Source organism: Phoenix dactylifera, chromosome 4 (genome assembly GCF_051530095.1).
Source record: "Phoenix dactylifera cultivar Ajwa chromosome 4, Ajwa_hap1_PhDact_Kaust_v1.1, whole genome shotgun sequence".
Taxonomy (NCBI): Eukaryota; Viridiplantae; Streptophyta; class Magnoliopsida; order Arecales; family Arecaceae; genus Phoenix; species Phoenix dactylifera.
In genome coordinates, this window is record NC_143193.1 from 10,175,982 (window position 1) to 10,189,837 (window position 13,856).

Here is a 13,856-nt window from a genome sequence, read left to right on the forward strand (position 1 = left end):
TCCCATGGCACCATTAAATAAATTAAATTAATTTTTAATCATATTAAAATCAATTTATGGCGCCATGCATGGATATGTGACAGTGGATTTCAAGATCCGAACAGTTTCAGATCAAACCCATTTAATTTAATTAAATCCTAACAATTAGAATGATCCAATTACCATGGGTTGAACCTAATCCAATTAGGTCAATCCCTAATTAAGCACAAATTTAATCTAATTTAATTTGGTCAACCTAAGTCCTCTTGATTCAGACCTAATCCAATCAGGTTAAAAACCCTGATTGAGCCCAGAATTGAATCTAATTCAATTTGGCTCATCCTTAGTCTAATTACTCAATCCAATTGAGTTCATTAGCAATCTAATTACTAATTAATCCTCTGATAATTACTTTAATTATTTTATAAGATAATTTGCCAATCGAATTGACCAAATTACCCCTGAATGATTCTTAATCATTCATCAGCCTTCTTGATCAATCAGGAATCTTCTATGCGTGTGACCTCATAGGTTCGAACCTAAGCCGGTAGTATAGGAACGACTTCCTACACTAATCGATGTGACCATCTAGCAATGGTACCCGACGTCCAGATAGGCCGAATATATGCGAAGCAAATATTCTGGAACCCTGAACTATGGTTACTGTATAATTCAATCCCTTTGACTCCTAACGCCAGGATGACTTAGAGCTCACTGTCAACCCTATAATTAGTACATCCATTATGTGATTAACTTTAGATATTCCGTGACTCCTCACTAGGATTATCCTGGCCAAGGTTTTGCTAAATTAATCACAAGATATTATCTCCTGTTTCCAGGAGGAGTCAATTCCATCTCGACTCACAACTGACTACGCAAGTACTTGACTGCACCGAGTGACCTTCCGTCACTGAATTAGAAATTTAGGTAGTCCGGTACCAAAGTACAATGAGTTGCTTGCTAGTCACAGGTTGCGGTCTCAAGTCAGAGGGCCAAACTTATACCCATATCCACTCGAAACATCTCTTGACAGTAGAGCGTTCCTAAATTGGTCACGTTCAGTGAAATGTACTCCTACACTTCACGTGTGTGGCATATCAGTGTCTCCACACTTCTTGGTTAAGAGAACAACCAACGTATATGTCACACAACGACCTAATCTCGATATTGCTGTCGTCCTTGTAACAACATATCATTTGGTCGCGAACTAGTTTAAGGACTCGAAGATAAATCCTCCTTTATCATTAATAAGTCCTAAGGACTTCATCATATAAGAGTCCATTTAAAGATATAAAATGATGAATAATGCCAAAAAATACTTTATTGATTTGTCAATTCATTTACAAAATTCAATCATCAATTTGCTGACGATTGACATTTAGGATACAATTTCCAACATTTTTATCATGATTTTTAATATTTAACTCTTATGTATAAAATTATAAATTTTTAAGCTACAACCCTCCATTTATATAAAAAATAAATAATATAAATTCACATTTTCCCACTTATTCCTAACTAATAGTCAAATAACACTCTTTATTCTTGATCTTTTCTAAACTAAAAATAAAAATTGTAACCATTATTTAAAATAAAAATATTAATCTCAAATAAAAAATAAACTTTATCCCTGTCTTTATTAAACGTGGTATAAGTCTGTCCTCTCCAACTAAATTTTTTTCTCATCTCTACAAGTGTAGCCGTGAGAGCTTGGCTGGATTTCTTTCTGGGCTTAATGTTTATTATGAGACACAGCAGGTGACATGTTTGTCATGTCAATTAGTTTTCCTTATTATAATTTTCAACCTGCCCTTCTTTTCTATAAGACACTAATTTTTATTTTTTAAATCCTGAAACGGGAGTAAATGAACTAAGAGTAAATGACTAAATGTTTTATTTTACTCGTTCTCCTGTTTACTTCAAAATAGATTACTTTACCTACATGATAGAATAATTTTCTTAAATAAAGTAACTTATTTCCGGATTAAGTGGGATAAAATTGATTTAAAAGGGAAAAAGTTATATATTAATCTTCCAATACAAGGTGAGCCCATCCAGCTTCCAAGCAAGAATAGAAGTCGGTCAAAAATCATGGTTTTTATCTGGTACACCTAATTAAATATTCAAACAGTTTATTGACGTGACAATTAGACTATGCCTTGTATGGTATTGTCATCGCTAGCAGGTACACAGAAATTCAGCATATCAGACCTTTGATGGAGATCAAACAGTTATGGAGTGATCCAAAGCTAATGGAGGGGTCAGCTGTCCACACTAGGGCACGTGACGGACGGCCGTACGCTGGGGTCCACTTGGCTTCCTAACTCCATTTGAATGGCCTTTAGAGCTTTAGTACGGAATGGGGAGCAAGGGAGGGATTTGGGGTGGCGACGAGATGCTCACGGACTACTAAAATTGCTATATGACGGCAGATGACTTCGAACACATTCTAGCCTAGACTTTGTCGGTATGCGTTTGTTGTATAGACATTAAGCATACGATATGGTACAAAAAAAATAATTAGATTTAAATAAAAATTATGATAAAAATATTTTTAAAAAAATAGATAATATAGTTAAAATTTTGATTATAAAAAATATGTATGGTCAAAATTAGATGCGTAAACATTCAGGTATAACTCAACAGGATTTTAAAGTTTGAAGATCATATGAAATTATTTATTATACAAAGGGAGATAGATTAGGCTCCTTTCAAAAAGAATTGGGGCTAGATCCGATTAACTTTCTTACCATCTGATTTGCATGTATCTTACAGTGAGTACTTTCTCCCTTTAACATGAATGTTTGCTGTTTGGGAAGAAAAAACTAACTTTTAATAGGACAGACAGATGGCCTCGTGCACTCTCTCTCATTGGAAGGAGGACCAATGCCCCACCTCTCTTCCTATTGAACTCTCCTAACTCTCTCTCCGTTGAACCCTACCATCTTTCTTTTTTGCATGAAGGAACCCCAATCCTCTCACCTCTCTCTCTCTCTCTCTCTCCGTTGAGCCCTCCATCTCTCACACTCACCAAAAGGAACCCCCAAACCACCACCACCATCCCATTTCTCTTGCGCTCACCGAAAAGAACCCCAATCCCCTTCCCACCTCTCTCTTGCTGGAGGGAATCTTAGGCCTCACCTCTCTCTCTTGCTGGAAGGAACACCAACCCCCATCTCTCTCTCTCTCTTGCCGAAAGAACCCAAACCAACTCACTTTTCTCCCTGGTTAGAAAGAACCCCAAATCCCCATCTCTCTCTCTCTCTCTCTCTCTCTCTCTCTCTCTCTCTCTCCCCAGAAGGAACCCCAACCTCCACCTCTTTCTCTTCCCAGTATGCCAAAGCTATATGCCCTAAAATTCTTACCATTGCACATTCATGGTAATTTATTTGTCTTTCTACATTGTTGTATATTATGTAGGTTGATGATTTTCAAAGCTACATCAATGAGAATTCCTTTATTGAAGAGCAATATGATGACTGCATAGGATCACCAGAGTCCAAGATCTTATGCCTGCATAAAAATATACTTTTGTTGGATCATAGCTTGGATAGCCAATGCATGATATCTCCTTCTAAGTTGTGAATGCATTTGGATGTCTCCTCCCAAGTTGTGAATTAATTTGTTCCTCCTAAATTGTGAATACATTCATATGTCTCCTCCTAATTTGTGAATTAATTTGTGACTCATAAGTGGTGAATTTATTTGTTATGTTTAATGCGTACGTTAAACGTAAGTTGTCAATGACATATGAACTGATATACATTGTCTCTATAATAAACAAAAATACAATCACAATAAATACAAACCTCTCCAAAATACAAAAGAGCTCACTGCCTTCCTTGCTCCCTTGAAAAAAATAAATATACAAACCTTCAGTATAAACACAAACCCCTTTAGAATCAACAGAAGCTCTCCAAACTAACCACTAAGTCGGTGCCAATCAACAAAAACACTATTGAAATAAATAGAAATCGTACCCCCAACTCTTAATCTCTTTAGGCCTAACCCACAATAAGCAGAAAGATTGGAGGATAAACACAAACAACAGAATCAACAGAAGCTCTCCAAACTAACCACTAAGTCGGTGCCAATCAACAAAAACACTATTGAAATAAATAGAAATCGTACCCCCAACTCTTAATCTCTTTAGGCCTAACCCACAATAAGCAGAAAGATTGGAGGATAAACACAAACAACAGATAGAATAAATACAAATCTCTTCAGAGTAAATAGAAATAGGGTACGAATAAATAGAAACGGCGTGGCACCTCACTGTCATCCTTGCTTCCCTACAAAAAGAAGCACAAATACATTCAGAATAAATGCAAACCCTTCTAGAATAAACAAAAACTCTCCAAAATAAATACCTAGATTGTGGCAATCAATAGAAACACCATAGAAATAAATACAAACTACATCCCCAACCCACAACAAATAACAAAAATGGAGGATAAACACTAACTTTGGATGGAATAAACATATACTATTATAGAATAAACACAAACCTCTCCAGCATAAACATATACCGAGTCCCAAATATATTCTTAGTCTTTGGAGGAGGATCAGAATTAAAGGTAAAAGGATACACAGATTCAGACTTTATGTCTGACATTAATGATAGAAAGTCTACATCAGGATATGTGTTCTTGTGCAATGGTGGTTCAGTAAATTGGAAGAGTTCCAAACAACCAATCATTGTAGATTCTACCATGGAAGCTGAGCATATTGCCGTATCTGAAGCTGCAAATGAAACATTCTAGTACAAAAAGTTTATTGAAGAGTTAGGCATGATGTCATCAGATGCCATCATACTCTACTGCGATAACAATGGCGCCATAGCACTGGCTAAGGAGCCGAGATCTCACCAGAAGTCCAACCACATAGAGCGGCGATATCATCTGATACGCGACTACCTCAAAAAGAAGTACGTAGAGGAGCAGAAAGTAGACTCCACAGACAACGTGGCAAACTCATTCACTAATCAGCTGAGTCAACAGAAAATAGAAGCACATCTTGAGAAGATGGGGCTTAGATATATGTCTGATTGGCTTTAGTGCATGTAGCAGATTGTTATAAGTATGCCCTAGAAGCCAATTTGGCAGATGCATTGTATTTATTCTGAGGGCATGAAATTTGTACTTGACCTTTTTATTAATTAATAAAATTGGGCATTTTGTTCAGTCATGTTATTATGTATCCATGAATTGTCCTAGAAATTAATAAGATGATAATACATATTCTCAAGAGTTGAGAATTTAAGACATGTGTCATTAGATAATTAATTTCTGAATTGCTTCTGATCGATGGATTATCACGAAGGACGGTGATCGATCCGATGAGATTAGTACACAGATCGCTTTTCTTAATGGACGAGTCTTAAGTCTACAGTGTGAGGACACTGGAGTGATTGTGCAAGTGCTTGTTAGAGAACAAGAGTACTGAGCATGACCAAAGCAAGAAGTCGCTTGGATGTCTATCCACTCGTGAGTGACTTACTTGATGCTGTAGTTGTATGACTAGTATATAGACCTGTGATGCCTCAGCTAATCACGGTAAGGTTGCTGTAGTTTGACGAGCATATAAACATGGGCCCTAAGGTTTTTTGTGGTGCAAATTAGCTGCAGTAGATTCATTGTCAGATTAGGGTTGCATCTAGATAGAATCTATCGACCTTGATAGTTTAGGAGTGATCTTATATAATTTATGAGACTAAGTTCGACAGACCTTGGCCATGGCAGTTTTGAAAAAAGAGTTTTCCAATCTCGAACTTGAGTCAAATAAATTTGACATATGACAGACAATGTGGTTTAACGAGTTATCCATAGCCTCCATCATGTCGGGATCCACGATAGAGGTACTGTATCATATGTTAACTGCATCTAGAGGTTCATCTATTCCGTTCTGCTGGGTTACCATTATATGCTGCTAGGTGTCACTAGTGGATTGTGAGACTCGAAGGTATTCACTTAATGATCAGTGAACTCTGAAGAGAAGAGTTGAAATTGTTTCAACGCATTTAAAAGAGTTTAAATGATATTGTGATGGAGATCACAATATATCTCACTACCAGACATAGTAGAATCTATGGGATCACATACATTAGAGATTTTGATCATTCCGACGGTTGGATTGCGATTTAGAATCGCAATCGATCATGATTATCAATTTGATTGACAATTGGTTTAACCCACTAAGAGTTAGTGAGTTAAAGAAGAAGGATTTGCAATTGGATTGCAATTTTGATTGATTCAATTGGACCTAATTAAATTAGACTTAACCTTCTTGGATAAGGATGGAAAGGTCTAATTAATTAGAACTCCTTATTAGATAAGGAACTTAATTCATGAAGTCCAATTTGGATCCTAATTGATTAGGATTCACATGAATCAAATTGGAGGACACATTGGGTTCTAATTGGATTATAATTCAATTGATCAACAGGGACCACATGTTTCCTAATTGGATTAGAAAATTAAAGCATGAATGGATGGAATTGTCCCATCCTTCATACGGGCCAAAATAAGGAAAGAAGGAGGGGGCGTCCTTCCCTCCTCCTTGTCACACACCCAAAGGAAAGGAAGGCGTCCCCCTCTTTTCCTAGTTTGGTTCCACACGCCACATGGAGGGGCATCCACCCCTCCTCTTTCTCCTCTTCTCCTGGATTGCCACACGACAAAAGGAGAGCCCTTGATTCTCTCCAAAACCCTTTTAAGTAAGGGGTGTGTGAGAATTAAGTAAGGGGTGTAGTAGAATTTGGAGGGATGAATCAAGGAATGATTTCTCATTGAAATTATTTCTTGTTTAGCTAGGCATGAGATGCCTATAAAAGGAGGGATGGCGTGGGGCATGGAAGAGGATTGGATGCATTGGAGACTCCCTTGTTTCAGTCACCCACCATCTTCCTCTTACTCCTCCAGCCGTGAGCAAGAAAGAAGAAAAGAAGAGCTGCGCCCTCCTCCTTCTTCTTTCTCTCAAAGCAGTCAAAGGGTTGATTGAAGAGAGAGAAAATTAGCCATCAAAGATGATCTCTGCAAGAGAACTAACACCTCGGTGAGATCTTGGAGTGATCTGTACCTCGTCTGGATACCTGTAGAGGCCGGACGCTTGTGCGGCTTCAAGCGAACCAAATCCAACGATCATCAGATAGTAGTGAAGATCTATCCGCTCAAAGATAAAGATATGATCTTTATAATTCTGAATAGTAGATCCGAAAATTAATCTAGTCTATAATTTTAATCTTTTCTTAGATTTCATAATTTCCTAAGTTAGAGAGCTCAGAATTTGTTTTGAAATCTACGTTTTGTAGGATGTTCATGAGATGAACGACCCCGCGCGTGTCTTTCCGATACGATCATCGCAATGCGTGCGGAGATAACCCGACATACATTTGGGTTGAGCTTATGATAAGGAAGGGTATGCAGAGGTGCTCGAGGGACTAACTCAATTGCATGATGGATATCACGCATCGGATGAAGTGCATCCGGAAGATCATCAGGGACTACAGAATGAAACTCCTCTAGAAGGAGAGCTATCACAGGGGAATGATCAGGGTTGAATTCCTTATTGATAGCTTTAGCCACATGCGCCAACACTAGAGACTGTCTCTCAATATCTTTTACTACCTCTTTCAAATTAGTGACGTGAAGTGGTGAGTTTGTACTTAGGTCGACAATTTTTTTTTGGGGATTGATGAGAGCACAAAAGTGCGATCTACATGCTGCTTAAATTAGTATTACTGCTAACATATAACGATAAAATCACTAAGTTAATACTATATTTTTATTTGGCACAGGTTAGTATAAATTAAAGTCTAAATGCGCATTTGGTAGGGATTAGAGGGATGCATCATTGCCCCAAACCGCGCGGGCCCAATCTTGCCATGATCTGATCGAGTACATGTGTATCCAAACATCCGAGCCCGCGTGCGATCTCCTAGTGATCATCGCGTTCCCTCCTTTCCAGATTAGCACACACACTCTTTCGGAATAGAGATTCCCACTCTCACTTCATCACAAAGAAAAAGACCTTTTTAACCTCCAATTCCATGAAGAATAGCTGAAAATACTATTCATTCCTGAAGTTACTGTTCATGCTGAAATCACTGTTCATATGAACAGTGTTCCGAAATGAAACTATTCAGATGAACAGTGTTCCGTGGAAACACTGTTCATATGAATAGTGTTACGTAAAAACACTGTTCATATAAACAGTGTTACTGGAATTTTTTTTTAATAGGGTGTTCACTGTTCTTCTTCCTCCCAGCGGCTTCTTCAGCCCGTAGCTCCATTCCAGACCAGCTGCCATTCCGGATTTCAAGCAAATGAAGATCCCCAGCGATCACGCGTCAAGTTCTTCTTCCTCCCGTCGATCCAGCAGCCAGCCAGCCCCTCTTCCAAGCCTCCCAAATCAGCAAGTCGCTTCTCATCCCACCTCTGCACCCACGGATCCACGTCCTCCCGGAATCCCAGCCTCCGACGCCGCATCCGAGCTCCATGGATCATCGACTCCCTCCTCCGCAATCCGCCCAGCGATCCCGTGATCCACGCCTCCTCCCAGCAAAGAGCCCGGACGACTCCCTTCTCCGTGATCCCGTGCTATGATCAAGCCGCCGTCTCAGCCTCCCATCTCCTCTTCTTCCGGCCACAGCAGCAGATTAGCAGGGATTTTCAGCATCCTCTCTTCTTCCGTTCGTCCGCGTCACTGCCAGCAGCCTGTGAAGCAGCCCAAGATCCCGGCCGTATTCATCTTCCTCCCGTGATCCAAGCTCTTCCAAATTCGAGATTCATCTTCCGCATCCAAGCAATCCCGCTGTCAAGCGCCCCGCATCCAGCTTCCACGCCTTCCTCCGAGAAATCCCCGCTTCTCCCTTCCGGATTCGAGGCATCCTCAGCGTCCGCCCTCTCCTTCTCCCCGTGATCCCAGCCTCCACCGCGGCCGTGATCAGCTCCATTCCGGAATCCCAACAGCCTGTGATTCAGCCCTTTCCCCATGGATTGATTGCCGGCTTGAAGAAGAAGGGAGAGATCAATATAAAGGTAGAGGAGCTCACGCCAAAGGGGGGGAGGTGGAGCTCTGTTTTGGGGAAAAGTAAGAGGAGTTCGTGCTCTGTTTTCAAACAGAGCACGTTGTTTGTTTGTTTTTTTTTTTTTTTTTTTGTTTTATTAAGAGTTTTATTTTGAGAGTATGTATTTTGGGGTTTTTAGTTTTATTTTAATAGAGAGTTTTATTTATGCTAAAGTTGTAATTTCTGTTGTAATTAATTTCCGTTCTTCAAATTATGCAATCTTTTAATTTTTCTTTGATGCAATATATTTAATTTTCTTTTATGAAATTTATATTCCAGGCTTCAATCTTCTTAGTGTCGTCTATTTTAATTTATGCCAAAGCTCTTATTTGATTAATTAAATAAATATTTTTCGAATCTAAGTATCTGTCTTTTAGTTAGTTTCAATTAGAAAAAATTAACATCCCCGACATAATATTTTTCTTTTATTATTCAAAAATCGGCTTTGAATCCGAGTGAACGTTCTAATTTTTATGCAACTCCAATCGCCTCCCTGTAGATCGACCTCTTACGACCACTATTCTTCGAGTAGAAAAGGTAAGAGTATAATTAAATTAAACTTTGTTTGTCGGTTCTAACAACGATCTGTTTAGCGTATTTTTAAGTAAACAGGAATGGACGAACAGAATTTTGGGATCATTCCGGACAAATTCTAATTCAGTGGGTTCGTCTTTAAAGTCTTCTACATAATATTTTATATTTGGTTCATAGACTCCTTCGATATATTCAGCCTCTTAGTTTCCAACTTCTGGTTCAGTAGTCAGATAAGTCTTAGTAGAATATTGAGACGCTATGTGGCCGAATTGTTGACACCTTGATAAGTGCCAAATAATGTATAAATTTATCTACTTTACATGGCACTTATTATTATTGTTATGCATAAATTTAAACATAAGACAATGTGTTTCCCCTCTTCATTACATTATTAGAGGTAATGCAATTTGGTTTAATTTTCTGTATTAGTTTAGTCTAATATGTGTGCAGGTCGAGTCAACCCATTTCACAAACTAGTCCCAATTTGTTCCATGTGTGGACTACTTTCTCCCACATGTGCATGAAGCTATCCATTTCTTTGTCCACGTCATATTTCCCCGTGTGCACCAAGCTTTCCGACCTAGCAAAAACAGAGACCTCTCCCATTTTCTCCATTTGTCCAAACTTCCTCTATTTTAGATTCAGGACCAAGCCCTTCCAACCTACCCGAGTGGACCCCAACCACTTTTCAAAACAAATAAAAAATAAAAAATAAAAAATAAAAATAATATAAATATATATAATAACTCCCACGCATTCATCTCCCACTCTCTTCCCCTCCCTGTTTTGGAAGAGCCTGCGTGATCCCCTCCTCATTCCTTCCCCGTGCGATCAAAAGATTTCCTCCGCCCCAGCATCGTCGTCCTCTCCTAATTCTCCTAATCATCTCCTCTTCCGGATTTCCAACTCCACGCCGTGATAGCTCCTCCCAAGCATTCGCAACCTTCCCTCCCCATTCGGATTGACTCCATCATTCACGGAATCACCGCGCTCAGAGAACCCTCCGAATCAGCCCAATCCTCCGCCCTCGCTTCAAAACAATGGAAGTTCGTATCAGCCGCGTGCCAGATCTACCTACGAGGGAATCAGCCGGGCGTCTTCCGCATCCAAGCAGCTGCAGCATCGTCTTCTTCCCCGGGTGTTCCGCCAGCAACCACTCCTCCACAATCCCAGCCGGCTGCAATCAACGATCCATTCCTAGCGTCCGTCTGCAGTGGTCCTCCAGCACCATTTCTTCCGCCGGTGATGCATCCCACGCTTCAAGCCTCCGCGTCTGCAAGCACTGTGATCCAAGGACCCAGCAGCTCTTCCGTGATTTCCTCCCGTCGATCAAGCTCCCACTTCTTCCGCCCGTTTCAAATGCAGCTGGTGATCCCAGGGATTGACGCCCTCCTTCCGTTTCCAAATCCCAGCCCCCAAGCAATCGGATCCCCAGCAATCACGCATCCTCCCCCTCTCGATGCTTCAACGATTGATCTATAAAAGGGGGCGTGGGGTGGAAAAGAAGGGGAGGCGACGGTTGGAAGAACAGAGGAGGAGGCTCTGTTTCGGTGAAGAAGAAGAAGAAGAAAGCCGAGAGAAAGAAATAAAAAAAGAAGAGAGAGGGGGGGGGGGGAAGAGAATATTTTGTGATATTTTGGGAATAATGGGAGGTGAAGGCTTTCATTTGAAGACGGGAGGTCGTCCGGAAGCCATGCTCGGCTCAACGTCCAATCTAGGGCTGGATGAAGCCCTAGCAATGTATCAGGGCATTGTAGTTCTTACTTTTTATTATTATTTTGGAGCTTGTTTAAATTCTTATCTTCAATGAAATATTTCTTTTATGATGTTTAAACCTTGAGTATGCTATTTATTATTCATGTTTGCTAAAGTAGTCTAAGATGATCCATGCCTAGGAAGATGAGGTGTGCTGCACCCTAGATTAGCATACTTAGGTAGACACTTCATGCTATACCGAAGATGGATCTTCCTAAAACTCTTTATATTTTTATTTTAAAAGGCTTGTAGCCAATATTGCATGCCTCTCCAAAAGATAAAAAAAATATTAAAGAACACAGACCCTGATACAATGCTATGTGGTGGATTCCAAACCCTAGATCCCTCTACTTTGATAAATTTCAATTCGTACTCATATATTAATTTAGTTAAATCAAGTTAGCAAACTCTTCTTCATGATTTATTTTTAAAAGAAAAATAACTTGTTTCCAATTCCTGTGGACCGACACCCGTAATCACTATCCTATAGGATACGTGCTATTGCGTGGTTTATTTTTGAACTTGAAAGAACCGATCAATTTTTGGCGCCGTTGCCGGGGATTGCTAGCATAGTTATTTTTCCTATCATTAAAAAAAAATAATTAATTAAAAAAAACTTTCAAAAAAAATATATATAAATAAAAAAAATTATTTTCTATTATTGTTACTTTTCTTATCTCTTTTTTCTCTTCTACTAATTTTTTTTAATTTTTCTTTTGATCTTATTTGATCAGGAATCGAAAGAAAAATCCGGGATGATCAAAAAGAGAACTGCTGGAAAAGGAATGCTGTAGAGGTTTGCCAAAAAGAAAAAAAAAAATTTAAATTGCTGGGGAAATTCCCTTTGGTAACCTCTGAACCTTTCTTATTTTTAGCTTGAAATTTTGTGGTGATTGTTTGCTTTTAACTTTAGCAGAAGTGTGAATGTATGCCCGATACACATACACCAATTAATCTGCACTTAGTAAGGGCAATCACCCCAACAAGATAAGAGCCGAATTTCATCACCGGACTCTTGCCCAATTTGGGTGAACTCAATCTCACATAGTGTCACTTTAATTAAAATCAATTAGACATTGGCCCCTAGGGACATTCGAGCTCAATAGGACGAAGATCACCGAAAGTTGCACCAATTTCGCTCTGTGGCTTAGTTGATGTCTAGACAAGCTTGGTCCCTATAAGGGAGACAGTTCATCTGTTCGAGGCAAGTGGGTTTTAAGTGGGACCTTTGCGAACGCATCGTGACCCCTCCACTTACCTGGGAGCTTACCTGGTCAACTCGGTTCATTAGACCGGATTGGAGGCTTAGGTGCCCTCTTCAAACCAGTTAGGAGCTGTCTAGTGATTTTAGGACAAAGACTAGGATTGATATGCTTTTCTCTTTTATTGCATGCTTGATTGATCGAGTATTAGTGTATGCAAGGTAGTCGTTCTAGAGTACGAAACCTATTACCTTTTGACCCTAAAATAGAACGAACCCTTAGGAGCATTCGAGCTAAGATCAAAACATTAGGATCATCCCCACCTCTTAAGATGGCTGAAGAACAACCCAAACTCCTGAGGGAGTACTTTACTCCCACTATTTACACTTCCCCATCTTGCATTCGATTACCTGAGGTAGCAGCTGTACAATATGAAATAAAGTCTAGTGTGATCCAAATGCTCCCATCTTTTTATGGGCTCACCAACGAAGACCCATACAAACACCTAGATGAATTCCTTGAGATTTGCACCACTGTCAAGATTCAGAACTTCACTGATGATGCTCTGAAACTTAGATTATTTTTCTTCTCTCTTAAAGATAGAGCCAAACAATGGCTGAATTCTTTAGAAGCCAACTCGATTCATTCTTGGGATCAAATGCAACAAGAATTCCTAAAAAAATACTTTCCCATAAGAAGAACGAACCAGTTTAGACGTGCCATTACAAGCTTCTCCCAAACTGAGGGAGAAGAATTTCATGAAACTTGGGAGAGATTTCGGGACCTAATCCGTAAATGCCCTCATCATCAAATACCTAAGTGGCAGCTAGTGCAATGTTTCTATGACGGATTGACTGAACGAAACCGTCAGATGATCGATGCTGCATGCGGGGGGACTTTCATGCTTCGAAATGAGCATGAAGCATGGCAACTATTTGAAAATCTTAATGAAAACTCCCTCCACCATGCTTCATGTGAAGGAAAAATTTCCCGAGTTGTCCGATAAAATCGAACGCCAGGCATGAAAAATCAGTTTTAATTTTTTTTATTTTATTTATAACAATTATAAATATTAAATTTAACTTTTGTGTAAAATTACCTCAAGGCCGTAGCGGAAGTTGGTCGAGGTAATTTGAATCTGGATCTGGATCTAGATCCCTGAAGGTAGCTCTGCGAGGCCTGGATCTACAAGCCCTCTACTTCGCACGCACGTCAAACTTCGCAAGAAGGTTGGATGATGTTTTTACTCGTGCAAAATAATCTTTTGCAAAAGGACCCTTGGAAGAAAAGAAATCCAGAAAAAGGACGTTCCCTTTTCT

General features: G+C 39.5%; 1 non-coding gene across 1 annotated transcript; it reads right to left on the reverse strand.

Moving 5' to 3' along the window:
* Nucleotides 1-13,244: 13,244 nt before the first annotated feature.
* LOC120105267 (small nucleolar RNA R71) lies at nt 13,245-13,350 on the reverse strand. Its single transcript, XR_005507664.1, has one exon. It is a non-coding gene; the product is annotated as a small nucleolar RNA R71 (small nucleolar RNA).
* Nucleotides 13,351-13,856: the final 506 nt, after the last annotated feature.